This window comes from Gobius niger, assembly GCF_951799975.1.
Source record: "Gobius niger genome assembly, chromosome: 15".
Classification (NCBI taxonomy): domain Eukaryota; kingdom Metazoa; phylum Chordata; class Actinopteri; order Gobiiformes; family Gobiidae; genus Gobius; species Gobius niger.
This window is the reverse complement of record NC_136866.1, coordinates 22858965-22876546: the sequence shown is the minus strand read 5'-3', so window position 1 is coordinate 22876546 and position 17582 is coordinate 22858965. Positions and strand designations below refer to the sequence as shown.

The window sequence follows — 17582 nt, the reverse complement described above, 5'->3', positions numbered from 1 at the left end:
ATAATCCGTTCCACGGTAAAAACGAAACAGAAACCTGCAGTGACATTGATGTCAATGCTCAGCTAACAGCAACGAAACACTTCCTGTTGTCCCGACAAAATAAAAGGCGTCAATGTTCCAGCCGCTGAGAGAGTGTTTGAAATGTTAATTAATAAATGAACCTAATATTTTAGGTCCAAATGGACACAAATCTTGTTTTTCTTTGTGTTTTCATTTTCCTGGTAGTCTGTTTTGCTCAAATAGAAATAAAGACCTGTCTCTAATTGTGGCCTGGTTCCAATAAAGGCCTGGTCCTAGATGCCCTTGAGTAAATAAAGGCCCCGGCCTATATTAGAGCATTAACGGTAATCCCTTTAAACTAAATATGGCAATATAATAGTCATTATTGTTTAAGTAACTTGAGTTATAAAACACGAGAGAATGGGGAGAGTGACGGAAAAGGAAATCTTTACTGCACTTTTGCTCAGGGGCGTTAGTAATATTTTCAGTTTTTATTTTGCATTTTTGAAACAGTCTTTGAAACTTCTCCAGTGCCTATTTTATAGCAGCACTGCAGCAGATCCCAAAAAGCTCCTCCTGAGGGTCTATTCACCTTTTGCCTCTTTTTGCCTTGTCTCTGCCCGTTCATTTAAACGGAGAACGAGGGAAAATATTCTCCGCTCAAACCTGATGTTTAGTCGATTGATTTGTGTAAAATGGCCAATGTTCATTTGCACCAACAAGTCAACACTGCCCAGTGTCTCTGCGCGGCCTGAAACGGCTTTGTTTTCATGCAGTAACTAAACTTCATACGTAAAATGGCATAAGCGATGAGAAAAACAATGTTTCCATTTGCCCTTGTCATTCGGTAAAATTGTGCAACTATACATTTTTTCCTTTAGAGTTACTGGGGAGTTCTGGTCATCGCTATGGTAACTCCGGCGAAATTAGTGCACCGGACTATTAGCTTAATCCTTTCATCGCTCGATATATTTGTTCAGCTATTTTAGATAAATATAGCATTTTCTACCCAACAAAGATAGTACTAAAGATGTGTTTTAGATTATTTCCAAATACCTCTTTGCACCAAATCAAAATGGCAAAATCTATAATCTGTAAAATCCACTTAAAACAACATGAAGGATTTATCATGATAAAACCTGCTGACCCGGGAGTTTATAGATGATTCTTATATTTGTGCAGCCGTCTTTGCTAAATATGTTATTTTTGCTTTGGGATATGTTTGAAATGTGCATTATAAACCAAAACTTAACTTTATATAAAAACATACATTACAAAATCGAATCACAGCCAATTTAGGGGGGAAATTGTCGCAAGTGTTTTTTTTTCTTTTCTCCACACAATCAGTGCATCGTCCGTGTGTGTGCCAGGAGGTGAGCGCGAGGTGAGAGTGACGGAGTGTGGTGAGAGACGTGTGAGAGGAAGAGCGAGTGTGTGAGAGAGGGAGAGTGGCAGGAGGGGAGCAGAGGTGGATGCAAATGAACAGAGGTGGGCCTGTTTAATATACAGTAATTAGACTGCTCCGTGGCACTGCGGTGACCTTTTCAGCTGTGGTCAGGGCTCTGCCGAGACAAAATGGAGCTCCGTGTGCAAAGGGAAATAGTGTGGCCAGACAATGGATCGCATAATGCTGGGTTTGAAACGAAATCACATGTTATATATATATACTCGGCAGCCGGGGTTTCACTGAGCGGGGAGCAGGCTATTGTTAAGATGTAGAGACACAGCGGACCGTGTGGCTAATATAAATGATCAGGTTCATCATTTGTGGGTATTTTTTTTTTAGATCACACTATAATTATCTCATAATTCATCTGATATGGAACAGTAAATGCTGTATTTTGCATCCAGGCCTGTAAGATTGAAGGCCCAACACCGGATATCTTCCCGAGTGTTGGAAATGGCACTGCTCTAATTATAAAGCCTTTGTATCGATAATGACCTTGATGTTGTTTACGTTGCAGCGACATTATTGCTCCCCTGAAACATGTTTATATTTATCTCCACCTGTAGGAGCCTGCACAGCAGAGGTTTCGAACCAAAGTGAGGCCCAGAGCTTTTTCTGAGCAGAGGTCAGACATTCGAGCTTCACATATTATGACCAAGAAATGTGTTTGATATAAAAAAACGTTTTGGTCATTTTTGCCTTAATGCATTTGGATGGGCTCCGGTTTCGGACTGTCTACATTGAAAAAAATGTATTTTGAAAGAAAAAATATACATTTGTTTACTAAAATGTACAACTTTATACCATTATTTAGCCACAGTCATTGCCAGATGTTTTTTTTAGCTATTTCCTTTGAAGAACATAAGATAATCCTTTATTGATCTCACAACGAGAGAAATTCACTTGTTACATTCGGCATTCAATGAGATCGATCAGGGTGTGGAAAACAGACAGGAAATGTGCAAATAAAGAGTTAAATAGTATTAAAAAAAATCTTAGGGGGCGGGATTATAACAATAAGGAAATAAGAATAAATAAAAATAGAATCAAATTAGAACAGATTATAAAAAGTAGAATATGGAGGTGCAAAGTTTTACAGTCCTAGTGCAGGTTGTCAATAAGTGGCACTGATACAGAGATTACTGCACATAGTTTTGCAAAGGGGGGTTATTGCAAATGTTACTTTACAGAGCAAATAGAGTAATTTGTCATTATTGAGGGCCGAATCGATAAAGGGGCCTGCATGTTGGGAATGGCTGCTGTAGAGAATGGTACATGGTAAATGGAATGAAAAAGGATAGAAGAGCGTTAAGGAAAGTTGAGCTTCTTGAAAATAGCAGCAAAAACGAGATGTAAATGAGGATGAAAGTATAACGTAACAAAAAGGCGTCCAAAAGCAATACAATTGCAACATAACACTACAGTGGTTAAAAAAAGCAACAAAAAACGTGATAAAAAGCAGCTAAAAAGCATTAAAGAGTTTTGACAAGGCGGCAACAACGCAAGCAAAACTTTACACTGGCCTAAAGACTTTAAACTCTCCATTCAAGAAACAATAAACTGGACTGGTCCCACAACACCAAGGTACAAGAAGGGCCAAAGTCGCCTCCACCTTCTGAGGAGACTGAGGTCCTTCAGAGTGAGCAGGCCTCTGCTCCACTACGCTGTGCTGGGCCCCGGGCAGCACAGAGCGGGACAAGAACAGACTGAACAAGCTTTTCAGGAGGGCCAGGTCTGGACTCTGTGGAGGAGGTGCGGGACAGGAGGGTGTTAGCCAAGCTCACCACCATCATGGACGCCTCCCCCCACTGCACGGGACTGTAGAGGAGCTGAGCAGCTCTTTCAGCGGAAGACTGAGACACCCTCAGTGCAAGAAGGAGCAGGTCCTTCATCCTCACTGCTTTCAGACTGTACCACAAGACTGTAAAGCAACATGTGCAATAACCCCCCTTTGCAAAACTACGTGCAATAATCTCTGTATCAGCTGCACTTTATTCCCTGGACCAGCGTCACTTATGGACAACCTGCAGTAGGACTGTAAACTTTGCACCTTCCTATATTTTTATTATACTTTTATTTATTCTTATTTCCTTATTGTTATAATTCCGCCTCTTAAGATTTTTGCTTTTACTTATTGTACATAAGATACCTCTTTCTTAATTATTTATCTGTTTGCACATTTCCTGTCTATTTTGCACACCCTGAGTGATCTTTCTGAATACTGAGTCACAAATCAATACAATACTGTAGACATGATGTCCTTTGCAAACAACAAATAGCTCGTCCACAGGATCTTGTAGCTAACCCTGTTCAGGCAAATGTTGAGAGATGAGAGAATACTTTTCCATCAATGCTCTGCGAACTGAATCTCGGAGGAAATCAGAAATCCAAACACGATGCTTAAGTAAAAAAAAAAGTCAAGTATTTTCTCCAGAATTGTTCGGCCCCTCGCGTCTCCAAACAGAGCGCAAAAAAACTAAACAATCAATCGCTCAAAACTTCTCCCGCTGCTTTATTTTGTCATGAACGTCTTTAGTAATTGCATTTTGTTGTCTGGGTAAAAAAAAAAAAAAAAAAAAAAGTTGCCAATCCCGTCTTCCTCTCTTGTTTTTTCGACGCTGGAGTTTGTTGTTTTTGCCGCATATATTAATAAATTGAACACGTAAGGCTTGATTGTGCGAGTTCTCTCATCCAAATGCACATCAGTAATTTTGGAGATAAAACCTGATTTCAAAGCTGCTGACGTTGATGGATTTGCTTCACAGATAAACTCGGATTGTGTTTGAATCACTTCCTGCCTCGGTTTCAAAGTGCTGAAGCGACATTTATTATTCTAATTTCCGCCTGTGATTTGCCAGACGTGCCCTGCCAGGAATTTCTTCATTACCCTGCATTTGTAAAACGTAATGGCGGCCTGAACTACAAATGAACGTCCATAAAGCGAGCCGTAACCTCGCTTAGACACGCGGCGAGTCCGGGGAATTCTTAAACACTTTCAAAACACGAGTCATTCATTCGTTCCTTTTCAACACATTTTATCCAAAAGAGCGGCAAATTGCTTCTCTTTCGGTGGACGGCCTTACATAATGCATTATTATTATTATTATTGGCCTAGTTGGCGTCAAAACATTGTCCGTAGTAACCCAATTCAGGGCCAAATGGGTTAGTGTGAGCAGCGTCCCAGGAACCTTGTCCCAGATACGGCAGCAGTGGGAGGGAGGCTGGTTTGCTTTGGGCTGGGGATTTTCTCCCCTCGCCAAAGGACCAGGGGCTGGACCTCCCAATCCTGGCACCACGTTCTCCAAAATCCGTGTGTTGCACATCATATACAGCCTCGCGAGGAGCTTAAAGGAATTGACTGTGTTTTCAGCATCTTTATAGTTCTTGAACAGGTATTTGTTCTCTGATGAAATCAACATCTGGGCCAGAGGTTCAGTGAGGTCCGGATTTCTCCCCGGGCCTGAAGTTGCACGGTTTTCCAGTGGAGATCTAACACATTTACTGTTGGCTAATGTTAAAAGAATAGGTCACCATTTTTCCATACTGAGATATGTTCTTACCTGAGCTTAGACGAGTTGATACGTACCTGTCTGGTCTTTGTGCGTGCCCGTGGAAGAGCTCTGTCGCTTCTAACTTCACCCCGTTTGGAGCCATAGGAATATACTGGGAGAGGCCAAATGCTAACAACATCTTTTTGCGTGGCTTGGGGCACACAGTTCTTCCATACTGTGATATGTTCTTACCTGAGCTTAGACGAGTTGATGTGTACCTGTCTGGTCTTTGGAAGAGCGTGGTAGCTTCCAACTTCACCCCCATTTGGAGCCATAGGAATACATTGGGAGAGGCCAAATGCTAACCGGGACATCATGGATCTTCTGGATATTCTCTCTGTGCCCCCAATTATAAAAAATGTCTCTATTCACAATGATTTTCTTATTATTTCACAGCTAACATTATATAAAAAGCCACATCTAGCACTGGCTGTTGCTAAAAACTGGTTTAAAATAGTACAGTTTAGCAAATAAATGTATATTTCTTCCTAAAATCAATTTATTTCAATGTACTTGTTTTGTAGACAAGCCCCTGTTGTGCCTCTGAGGCCCCTTCTGTGGCTCTGATTTAGGTAGAGCCTTTCTCTTGCTCAATTGCAATATAATATATACTTGGACGCTTTCTTTTTGTCTTTTTACTAACCTGACCTACATTATTTCGCTTGTCTTATGGCCTGGCTGACTGATTGCAAGGTCGTCTCGCCTAAAATGTGACTATACTACCAATGAGACAAGTGCAATGTTCTCAGCCCTCTGGCATACTAAAATCCAAACACGAGAAAGTTTGGTTGTTGGGAGTAAAAGCACATTTGATCTCAGATCCCTCCCATGTCCTGCACTCCCAGTGTGAGCATCTCCCATCCAGACGACGCTATAGATTTCCTATTAAAGAAGAACTCGCCATTTCAGTGAATCTCCTCGACTCAGGTGAAAGAGCCCGAGCAGTGATTGTGATGGAATGGTTTGTATTATTGTATGGGTCACTGTCCTTGTCGATTTAAAGCAACTAGATGTATGGGAGGAGAAAACCGTGGACTTTTTGACCTAAACTCTCACCCATTCAAGCTGAAAACGGCCTCTAACAGTCTATTTGGATTACAGTGTATTGAAAGATGAACACTGACAACTCGTATTGGTTTATATATATATAAATCCCTCTATTGGGGCAGAGTCAATGGAGTCAAAGCTGCAGTGTCCTGGTTGTGTGGCTCACAGCTGTGGCCATTTATTCTGCTTTGCCGAACATCAGTGCTTCCCGCGAGTCCGACATCCACATTAACCGCACTTGCTTGAACGCGGCGGCTGGCGTGGGCATGATACAAGCGCGTGCGGCATTGAGATCGCTTGTCGCCGCTCATCAGTGAGTGGCCTGCTGAACCCGCGCTCCATACATGTGTACACATAAGTCTTACGTAAATATTCCCCGTGTGGCATATGCATGTTTTGTTTGTCTTAAGTTCAAATCCAATAGAAATGGATGAGTATAGAGTGGACTAGCGACAGTGATTGGTTTACAGGTCGAGTCTTCTGTCGACTGGAAAGGTCATTTGTTTTAATTATGTCATTTAGAGATAGATATTGACCAGTTTCTGCCTACTTTAAGTCAATGGGAAGCTGTCTGTTGATGTGCTGACTGTAGAGATCACAGAAATGCCGTTAGCTATCTGAGCCTGTTCCTTCAAATGTGTTTGCCAATGGCTTCCTGGGCCTGTTTGAATTGAACTTTTGATCCCCATTGAAATGAATGGTGAAGCCAGTCCCTATGTTAAAGTATGGCGAGGTATGACAGGTCAGTTTCATGGAATTTATATAATTACCCTGGTTTCTCCATCATTAACAAATTGTAAGATGATGTTCATTGGTCATTGGAAGTGTATATGACCCCACAAAAAGCTGAAACTTAATATTAGCATTAGCATTTAGCTCAGAGGACTCTTTTATATGCTAATACTTATCAAAAGTAAACTCTAAAAAAGGTCTGTACATTCATTAATGATTTCCAATATGGCTTTGATATCACCTACATGTGGTCGATGGGTTGACAACACCTGAAAACATCTGGATCATTCATAATTTGTGATGTTTAATGGCTACATGCTAATGGCTAATGCTAATGGCTTATGGAGCTGACAACCTAAAAAGGAAAAGTGGCGCTCGATCCTAACGTATGCGGACAGTTAGTAGGTTAATTACCATGAGCCTGCTATATTTTTCTTTTAGCCGTTAGCATTAGCCACCAAACATCGCAAATTATGTACGATCCAGATGTTTTCAGATGCGGTCAACCCATCGACCACATTTAGGTGAGATCAAAGTGAGAAATCATTTACGAATATACAAACCTTTTAAGATTTTACTTTAGATACAAATTAGTTTTATATGCTAAGTGTCCTCTGAGCTAAATGCTAACTCAAATTCAGATTTTGCTAATAAGATGTTAATGATAAAGAAATCACAGTAATTACACAAATGCCATGAAAAGGACAAAACATACCTACCCATACATTAGTGTTACGACTGACTTTTTATTTGTATGGGGGTGAGGCTAACAAAATGTGCGCATTTGTAGGAAAAGGCTCAGTGCTAAAGGCATTTCTGTCATTTCCTTACTATCGGCCACTTTTTATGTCTATGGCGCTGACTGTCCTGCGTTGCCATGGAGATCAGCTACGACACGTCTTCCTAAATCATCATCTTACTTTCAGATTTACGAGGTCATAGGCGTGTGTGGCGTTGTCGTTCCTCACCCATGTGTTTGCGACCACGACCGTACAGAGTAGAGCGTATCATCCCAGCATCGATGCCCCGACCCGGGGTGATGCGGCGCGGCCTTGGCCTCCCCGTGCGGTTCTGGTGTGAGGTCAGGCAGAGTGCAGTGTGTTTCTGCGCCGCTCCCCACTGACCGGCCGTCCACTCAGCCGCGTCAAACACCTGTGACAAACAAGTCAAGCGGAAGAGCCCCCACTGCTGTCTCTCTTTCTTTCTCTCGCTGACAAACCCACCGCCGCACGCACAGCCACTTTGTCGCATTATATCTTGCACACACACACAAATACATACTTGGATTTAAACACACTATACGCTCGGACTACTCGGTCTCACTTGATTCACTGAAGCTGAAAGTGAACCTCATCTGACCTTGTTTCTTTATTTAATAACAGGGTTTCTGCGGGGCATTAAAACATATTAATGGTCGCTGAAGGAATGGTGCTAAAAAAAGGGCCCTCAATGTTAATGAAAAGCTTTGACTTTTTTTTTTTTACTTCTCGGGCAGAGGAAAAGTACCCAAAATATGTCCTAAAACACATTCATCTGCTGACATTTGTGGCATTAAATTGAGTTTTATTGTATTTCTTGGCGCACCCCTGCAGACAAACATGTGCAAACTGTCTGTAGTTACCAGGTTGTTTAGAGGAAGCTTTTTCCCATTCTGAAGTTCCCTTGGTTTGAAAAAATGCTCAATTTTTCTTGTGTCTTCTTTCTCTTTGTAGCATCGGAGGGCTGGCTTCTAGCCCGGCTGACTCTGCGTGAGGTGGGACAAAACCAGGAATAGAAGGATTCATCTTTTTCGGCGCTAACAACTTTGGAGAGGCACTCTTGTTCACCTGCGCGCTCTGCTATGGTCAACTTACACTGACCACTTCTCCAGGACAAGCATCTCTTCAGACTGTGTGAGTAACCAAGGCTTTCTCTTCCAATCGGCGAGTTTTCCATGATTTGTTGTCGTTTTCGAGGTGTGGCCTACGTCTTATAGATCATGAACCTGGAAGAGTACGCTCCAGGTTACTTAAAGGGACTATACGGGGTTTAAAAATGTTAAAACTAAGTATTTTCCTCCCCCTACATGTTCCAGCAATGTCCTAATGTGTAGAATGAGCTCAGACCTATTCACAACAACTCAACATGTTGTTAATTCGGGTCCGAAGTGCCGTCATGCAGAATGTGCAGAAGGTGCAGTTACACGTATGACCTGAGGTGGCAGTAGTGAGTATAAAATGGCTAACTTGCAACTATACCCTTTAACTAAGCCTAAATTGGAACTAAATTGGGAAAATCATGACTCAAAACTGAACTTTTTAAACGTTTTTCAATCCCCGCTGAGTCACTACTTGGGAAAAGCCTTGTGTAAACGTACAGAAACATTGCATTGAGCTGCTAAGCTGGATTTTGCGATCTAGCAATTTCCATTTGCCTCTCGTCAATCTTCAAATATGGACAAATTTGGACGGATAGAGTTTGCACACACAGATAGAGGCTGCCTTTGACTGGGTGCATCTTTGAGCCGCCCTCGTTGCTTTGTTGTAATTAAGAGAAACTGACCAAAAGTTCAAATCACTGAAGCGCTGCATGCCTGATACGGACTGGATTATAGGATTATGGAAGGGGTCGGCTCGCTAAGCTGTGACCAAACATTACTTTGTTTGTTTGCCCTCGAGATCAGGGGGAAAAGAGGTTGTTTAAGGACATTTGCTTTCGCCGGATTGTCTTCTGTGTGTGTCCTTTATGCTCTGTGAGATACCGCGCCACCCCCTCACCACACACCGCAGAATATACACAGACTTCCCCGTGCTGGCCTACACTGCAGTTGTTAAGATGACCTCAGACTACAAACACAGGAATTCATCTGGATTTGACCGATTTCTATATAACTTTGATAACGGTAGACAAGAGTACATTTTCATACAGTCTATACCTGCAATTTCTCCCTCAGTATAAAGATTGCAATTACCTTTGTGAGTAGCAAAGCTAGTTGGCGTTCTGTATGGATTTTTCCAAAGGACATTGAACACCTCAAATAACTGCAGTCCTTGAAATGTACCAATTCCAACCAGTGAAATTGCAATTGTAATTCAATCGGGATGATTGAGCTATTGTGCGCGCGATTGTCATGTGACTTCTGAGTGGATCCTCCTCTTATCCCGCTACTTCCCTATGAGCTAGTTGTCTGACTACATGCTTTTTCAAAGATACAGTATATAGTCTGGGAACGAGCGTGAGAACGAGCGTGAGAACGAGCGTGAGAACGAGCGTGAGAACGAGCGTGAGAACGAGCGTGAGAACGAGCGTGAGAACGAGCGTGAGAACGAGCGTGATCTCAGCGATTTCCCGGTGGCTATAATAATAATGTATTTGTTTTATATAGCGCTTTTCTGGACACTCAAAGACGCTTTACATTGCACTATTCGTTCACTCCATACTCGGTGGTGGTAAGCTACTATTGTAGCCACAGCTGCCCTGGGGCAGACTGACGGAAGCGAGGCAACCAGTCTGCGCCATCGGCCCCTCCGACCACCACTCAGTCACTCACACACTACATTCGCTAGGCTTCCTGGTGTTCCCAAACGGTCTCCCAACCCAGTCCTGCCAGGCCCTTCCCCGCTTAGCTTCCAAGGTCTGACGGGATTGGGCAGAGCAAAGGCGGTGTGGCCACAATTGTGATTTTAATAAAGGTCAATCACGATGATCGTGTAGTGCATTTTAATCGAAGAGAATTGGCCAGTTCTGTCGAAGTCTGAAAAAACATATGTACGGCGTAGTGCTGCAGCCCCTGTCAGATCAATCCCAGGGAAACACTCGGCCCAAACAAACAGGAAGCACAGGATGGCACATTCGGAAGCCAGAGGAGAGGAACATTTATAGTTTTTTTTTCTTTTAAACAAAAAAATGGAATCGAATCGCCCAGCCCTATATCAACCAATTAGAGAAACGCTGGATATGACGCAGGAAGCCTTTTCAGTAAACATTGAACAAGGAAGGAATTGCATATCTGGCAGTACAACACTAAAACAGACGAAGGAGCTGAAGAAAACAGTGCCTCAGCAGCACGTCATCTCTAATGTTTTGGAAGAGTGCGGTGACAGCTTCAGTCTCTTGGTCCGATGAACTCCCGCCTCTCAGTCCAGGAGTGGTCAGATACTGGTACAATCGGTAAATGATTTTCTTTTGAACAGAAAGGAGAAGCGTCTGGCTGGCCAGGCAAATGAGTTCGTAGCGGTGTCTTGTCCAAAAAAACAAACACCTCAAGATTACATGGCAGGCAGCTGGACAGTCACTAGCATCATGTCAAAAACATTGTGTTAGGAGCCAGGAGAATGGAGGAAGCTTCCTGCTCATCACGGTGTTTTGCCTCGAAGCTAACGGCTAACACTAAATAAAAATGAAAAAAGCGCCAAGATTTAGAACGAGCCGCTCAAGAAATACTCTCCCTGTGTCAGTGTAAATAGTCTTTTTGTGGTGTTTTTTGATGCTAGCCATTATCCATCCATCCGTCTATTTTCTCCCACTTTTCCGTTGCCGGGTCGTGGGGGCAGCTGTTGGAGCTGCCCAAATCACATTGCACCAGCCCCTATGGCTCCTCCTGCAGGTGGTGGGTCCACAGTAGGACGGCCTCACGATTAAATGGGCCTGTTGGTCTCTCATAAGGGGCTTCTGAACCGCTCTTTGTCTGACCCGTCACCTAGGACCTGTTTGCCATGGGAGACCCAACCAGGGGCACGAAGCGGTTCCAGGAGGGATCTTTGCGATTAGCTTTGAAATAAAAAGTCCTACCTCAATAAACACGTTTCCTCCTCAAGTGTTTACATGTTTTTAACATGTAGCCAGTGACTTTTCATCAGTATCTCACTGTCCTTGATGTTTTCCTGGACTATTCGTTGATTTGATCAAGACCTTATCCTTATTTGAAGATTGCACCCGGAGGTCACCTGTCACTCATAGAGCCAATCAGGCAGGAAAGAAGTCATTTTTCTTGCTAAATAATACACTTTGAACTGAATAATAGGAACAATAGCATTGAGATTTCGAACAACACTGTTAACGCCCTTGAAAGTAGTGCCCTGGAATGAGCCAAATAAACATATAGCAGGTGTTAAATAAATAAAAAAGTCCAGAGTGGTCAAGTGCACTCATGAGGCGAAACATTGAACTCATTTCCAGGTCTAAAGTCCGCTGAACCTTCCTCATGCCGTGGGATTTGCCCGTTTCAGTTGCATCAAATCAGGCACCTATAACGGTACAAATGCTGCCGACAACATAAGGCAGCCTGGCGGGGGGAGGCTTTTAGCAGCCAGAGACATCGTCCCCAGTCGAGCGGGCTGACTGAGAGTTTTGGGCCGCGGTTCTGACAGGAACAGACCCGGAGAGAGCAGGGAAACACGGGCGCAAATGTGCGTTTTGAGGAGGCCTGTTGCAGTATTTATTTTCGTACTCCGTAATAGGTTCTATTCTGAGACGATATCAAAGTTCATTGAGGATTTTATGACCCCGCGTGTTTCTTTAGATTGGTGGTGGTGGTGGTGGGGAGATAACGTTGTTCGTATTTGCACTATCAGTACATTCTGCAGCGAGAACATTTTAATCCTGAGTGTGCATAATGACTTTTGGCAGCACTCTGTAATGCTCTGTGTTCATTAGGCTTTTCCTTGGCCCAGAATATATAATACAGTGTAATAGCATGTCTTGTGTAAGTGCTGTAACTCTGCTTGGCGCCTCTTAATGGGTTGTTTAAAAAAAAAAAAAAAAAAAGAGTGAATTGATTTGCAAGTTTCTTGAGATTCCAGCGAGGTCTATACGGCGTACAGCTCGGTGTTTGTGCGAGAGAGGCAGAGAGGCGTCAGAGAGGCAGATGAGAGAGTTTGCGGAAAGCCTATAGTTTTGTTCCTCCTCCTCTCCTCACTGTTTCCCTGGTGAGTTGGCTGGCAGCTTGTTTGCCAATGAAGCAGCAGGAGCCTGAGATCTAAGCGTAAACCCTTTTGCAAGTGACAAAGCAATATATAGATTCATTTTCCCGCACTGGCAAACTAATTATGAACATCAAACTGTTTTTTAACGGGTTTAGCTGCTGCGTGCCGATGTCTCCCGTCCTTCACATGCACTCGTGTGGGTCAAATGCGGAGGCCTTTTTTTTTTTTTTTTTTTTTAAAGGGAGGGTATGGAGTGCATATTATCATTCTAGACACACCCGGAGTTTCTGCTCTGTTGCCATGCTATGACGTCAACGGCTTGTCCTTAGCCTAGCCAGTCAGAATACACGCTTTTCCTTTTCTTTGCAAAGACCTGTATCTACAATCAGGGGTGATTTCTTCGAATTCCCGATAGGCATGATAGACATGTGTATTAACCAATCAGAGAAGCCGGATATGATGCAATATGATGTTTATTTTGTAAACAAGGAAATGATTGGTTTGATGAAGCATCGGCCTAGAAAAAACGAGTACAAATGTGAACAGGCTCCACAAAAACATGGCGGTAGTGAGGTCCCGGGTTCAATTCCCACCTGGACGGGGCCGTGGAGTGTGCATGTTCTCCCTGTGTCTGCGTTGGTTTCCTCCAGGTACTCCGGTTTACCCTTGCCAGGTGATCCAGACCATCACATCTGGAGATAGGTCCCCGGGTGCTGCACTGCTGTCACCCACTGCTCCCTACGGGTCGCCCCATGATGGGTCAAATGCAGAGGACAAATTTGCCTTAACCACCTTAACCTTAACGTGAGGTTACAAGGAGTCATTAGCAATTTGATTTAAAGAAACAGGCCACTGTTTTTCCATACTGAGATATGTCTGTCTGGTCTTTGTGCGTGCCCGTGGAAGAGTGTGGTCGCTTCTAACTTCACCCTGTTTGGAGCTATAGGAATACATTGGGAGAGCCCAAATGCTAGCAACATCTTTGGTCTTTTTGCGTGACTGAGCACACGCACAAAGACCAGGTACACATCAACTCGTCTAAACTCAGGTAAGAACATAAATCAGTATGAAAAAACAGTGGTCTGTTCCTTTAAAACAACGGCTGTTTTTATCAATGTACGTTTGGAGTGGGACAAAAAGCAGCGAGAAGAAAATCCTCTTAGAGAAGATGAAGCATCAACATCTACACTGGAACATCATTGTTACATTTAAGAAAAGATTCTCCTCCTGGTTAATTAGGTTCCTGTCGTGACAATGTGCTCCGTGATTGGATCGATATATAAATAATAACTGTTAGCAAAGTTCCAGATGGTCCTGCAGGAGTGCACGGCTTTATCATGGCTACGATGCTCATTCACAGACTTCTCAGTATAAAAACTCAACTCTTTCAACCCTGAAGTGTCCCCTGCTAACATGGTGTCTCTTTTGTCATCTAGATGGTAATATATAAGTAGAGATAAAGATATACATGTATAGGCTGTGATGCGCTTGCTATTACTCTCGCACTGCCTCTTGTGTGTACAGGTGGTTATCAGTCTCCGAGTTCATCCCGATCGCTTCTCTTTTACATCTATTCAGCCGCTAATGCTATAGTCTCTCCCCGAAGAATACATTAGTACGTTCCATTTAGCTTATGGTATCATTGTTTGGAATGTAGCGGTTCTGTTTACGCACACGCTAACAAGGTCCGCGGGGAAGAGCCCTTTTCTCGCGCGCACAAAGAGCGGAATTAACGGCCGGCCTTTACATCGTCCCTCATCTGATTAAGACCCGCTGACAATCTTCTCCTGCTACAGTCTCTATAGATGTCACCGGCTATAACTAATGAACCGCTATACCCTCCCATACTCTCTTTCTCTGCCCCCCCCCCCCCGTCTCTGAACGCGTCACGCTCCATGGATTATTGAAAACACCTCCCCCGCCGCCCTCTTCCATTCACTGGGGCGCGCGTCTCCTCCCCGCGTCCCTCTTTATCTTGTACCATTCATTTGGCTAATTTGATATTTGGACTCGATAGCACTTTGAATTCCCGGGCCTCGTACTTTCGCATACGTTCTGTCCCCGCCATCTCGCCATCTCTTCATTTTTTTTTTTCTTCTTCTTTTTTCCCCACTCCCTTCCTCCGCTTTTTTTTTTTTTACACGGGACGCCATAATAGAATCAAGACGGCGGGCCCCTTCATGTGCTTTATATCCGCCGCGCTAACAGCCCGCTAATTTCCCTGCCTCTGATTCGTTTAAATTGACAGAAATTTGCATAATTTAGCTGGCGGAGCTTTTTCCTCCTCCTCAAAAGGCCTGCCTCACAATTGAAGGCTGTCAAAATAATCAGCCGTTTGATCCGGGATCCGAGGTCGTGTTTAGTGATCAGGCGGAGGGATTAAAAGAAACATGCCATTTGAAAGACTCCATATCAAATGACTATTGATACATTACTTCTGATAATGTATTTCAGCGTTTCTTCCCTCGTCTCGGGAAACGCCTCAGCCGCCGCACCTTCACGGCTTTGCTACAGTAGCTTGGTTTAAAAGGGAGGGGGGGGGGGGGGGGGGGGGGGATAGCTTTGATAGATACAAAAGGTGGCAGTGCTGGGTGTCTTCCCCCCGTCTTCTTCTGAGATTGGGTTGCAGTTTCTCTGGATGAATAATAGAAAAATGTGCACAGGCCACACCGGTTGGTTAAAAGACAGACACACAGATCGCAATCTTTAATAAATGTGGCCCCCCCCCCCCCCCCCACACACACACACACACACACACACACATTGCACGTGTGTATCCATTAACCTTGTAGGGAGGTGGATTTCCAGTGAGCTCAGTTGGTTGATGGTGGGTGACGTCACTGCTCATCGAAGCTTTAAAACATCCGTCTCGATTTTGCATTCACGTAGTTGCGTTGGGGCAGTGCAATTAGCCACGTTTGAATCAAATTGTCCTTAAATCTGGTCTTAATCAGCGATCTCAATTATCGGCGTGGTGCTTTTAATCGACTGCTCTATAGCCAGTCCCTCAGCAGTCATTGTTTGGAGGCACAAAATGGAAACCTTTTTTTTTTATGTTAAATGGCGCTGGAGTGGAAATCATTCATTTGGTTTTTCGGCTGAGGATTGTTTTTGAAATAGGCTATCTACGTCTAAGTTTTTAAATTAGCGTGTGTTTTTAGCATCGATATAATAGAATAACGATGAGCGGGTCCCATTCAGCCCCATTCATTGAAAAAGGTTCCCAAGTCCTGTGTGAACCTTAATGGCCGCTCTGTCTCCTCCTACGCAGCCTGTTCCTTAAAAGGTCAAAAAGGCGGGAAGCCCTGCACTCGAGGAGTGGGCGGAGCCTCCACAGAGCTCCAGAGCTTGATTGACAGGCTCTGGAGCCAGTCAATGTACTGAAAATGCTTCCAATTTTCGGGCTGATAGACAAAAACTAGCGTGGTTAAAAATATTTCACCGACCCCAGTGTTGTCACATGGGTCAAAGCGATTTTTAGAAAAAGAAAAACTCTTTGGAGCCAGGTTTTTAGGCTGTTCTTGGGACCTCTGAAGTCCCATTAGAATCAATGATCCCAAGTGTCTCTTAAAGTCGCCCCGGCCACCAGGGGGTGGTGTTACAGAAATGTCAGCTCCCTGCCATAAGGAACATACAGAAGCGCGATCCTCGCCCATTGCTTTTTAATGAACAAAACTGCTTTTTTCTTGCCCTATCATCACCTGTCCCTTGCATACATTATGCAGCTGCCAGTAATCGAGTGAAACTGAAGTAGCTATCATTGAGTGGCCAAACGGGCCAAACTTAAAAATGTCAGCTCTGGCACTCGTGGTTTTCAAAAGAGGAGATGGAGAGGAAGAGGAGGCCAGTGGTCCTGCTGCTGCGGTGGAGCTGTAGAGCAGGGGTAGGCAGGTTTTCTTGCTGGAGGGCCAATTTTCTTAATCAGCAAATGCAAGGGCCAAATCACCCAATAGGTGGCGTTCATGTTTTAGTATGTGATGATGTCATAATTACAATCCTGTGGGAAAAATACAACTTTTGTAAGAAATCTCCAAAACAAAAATGTCTGATGTTGCCTTCCCCGGCTGTAGAGTTGTGGGGGCATTTCGGAATCATGTCCTTTGTAATGATGCGGCGTGTGAGTGATTTGTGGTGGAAGCTGTTGGCACAGATTGTCTGCATAATATTAGTCAACACCAGGGCAGCTGTGGCTACATTTCATTAATCTCTTTCATAATCACCTCAGTGATATTTTAAGGTTTTTTGGGGCGGAGTAAAAAAAATATATGTTTGTGAAATACTTAATAATATTGTGTTTCTTTACATATTGTTTCATCATACAGGTGCTCGTAATTTAATTAGAATATCATGAAAAAGTGTGTTTACTTCTGTTATTCAACAAACGAATATATGATATAGACTCATTGCATGCAAAGTGACACATGTCAAGCCTTTGTTTGTTATAATGTTGATGATTTGGCTTTTTACAAGCTGAGCCATAACTGATAACAAATAAAGGCTACATATGTCACTTTGCATGTAATGAGTCGATTAGTTTCACAGTTGAAGTTGAATAACAGAAGTAAATGCACTTTTTCCATGATATTCTAATTATATGTCGAGCACCTGTATATAGAAAAAGCAATACAAATTGTATCATGATACATCACAGTTACACAGTTGTGCCACTGTGTATTATGCTGTAATACTGTTTCTATAAAGGCCCTGATGGATGATACGGTGTGAGTGATTGGTGGTGGAAGCTGTTGGCACAGATTGTCTGCATAATATTAGCCGACGCCAGGGCAGCTGTGGCTACATTTCATTAGCTTCTTCCTTCAGAATTGCCTCTGTAATATTTCAGCATTTTTAGGGGAGGCGAAAAGAAAAAAAAAGCTCCTCGTAAAATGACTCAGACAGGAG

At 43.4% G+C, this 17582-nt stretch overlaps 1 protein-coding gene across 2 annotated transcripts in view; it reads left to right on the top strand.

The window, feature by feature from the left end:
- Positions 1-17582, top strand: part of klhl29 (kelch like family member 29) — a 591085-nt gene that overhangs the window by 121170 nt on the left and 452333 nt on the right. For both annotated transcript variants that reach the window (XM_079572681.1, XM_079572682.1), the window contains exon 3: positions 8490-8669. The gene's annotated coding sequence lies outside the window, so the exon portion shown is untranslated. The remainder of the gene's footprint in view (positions 1-8489; positions 8670-17582) is intronic.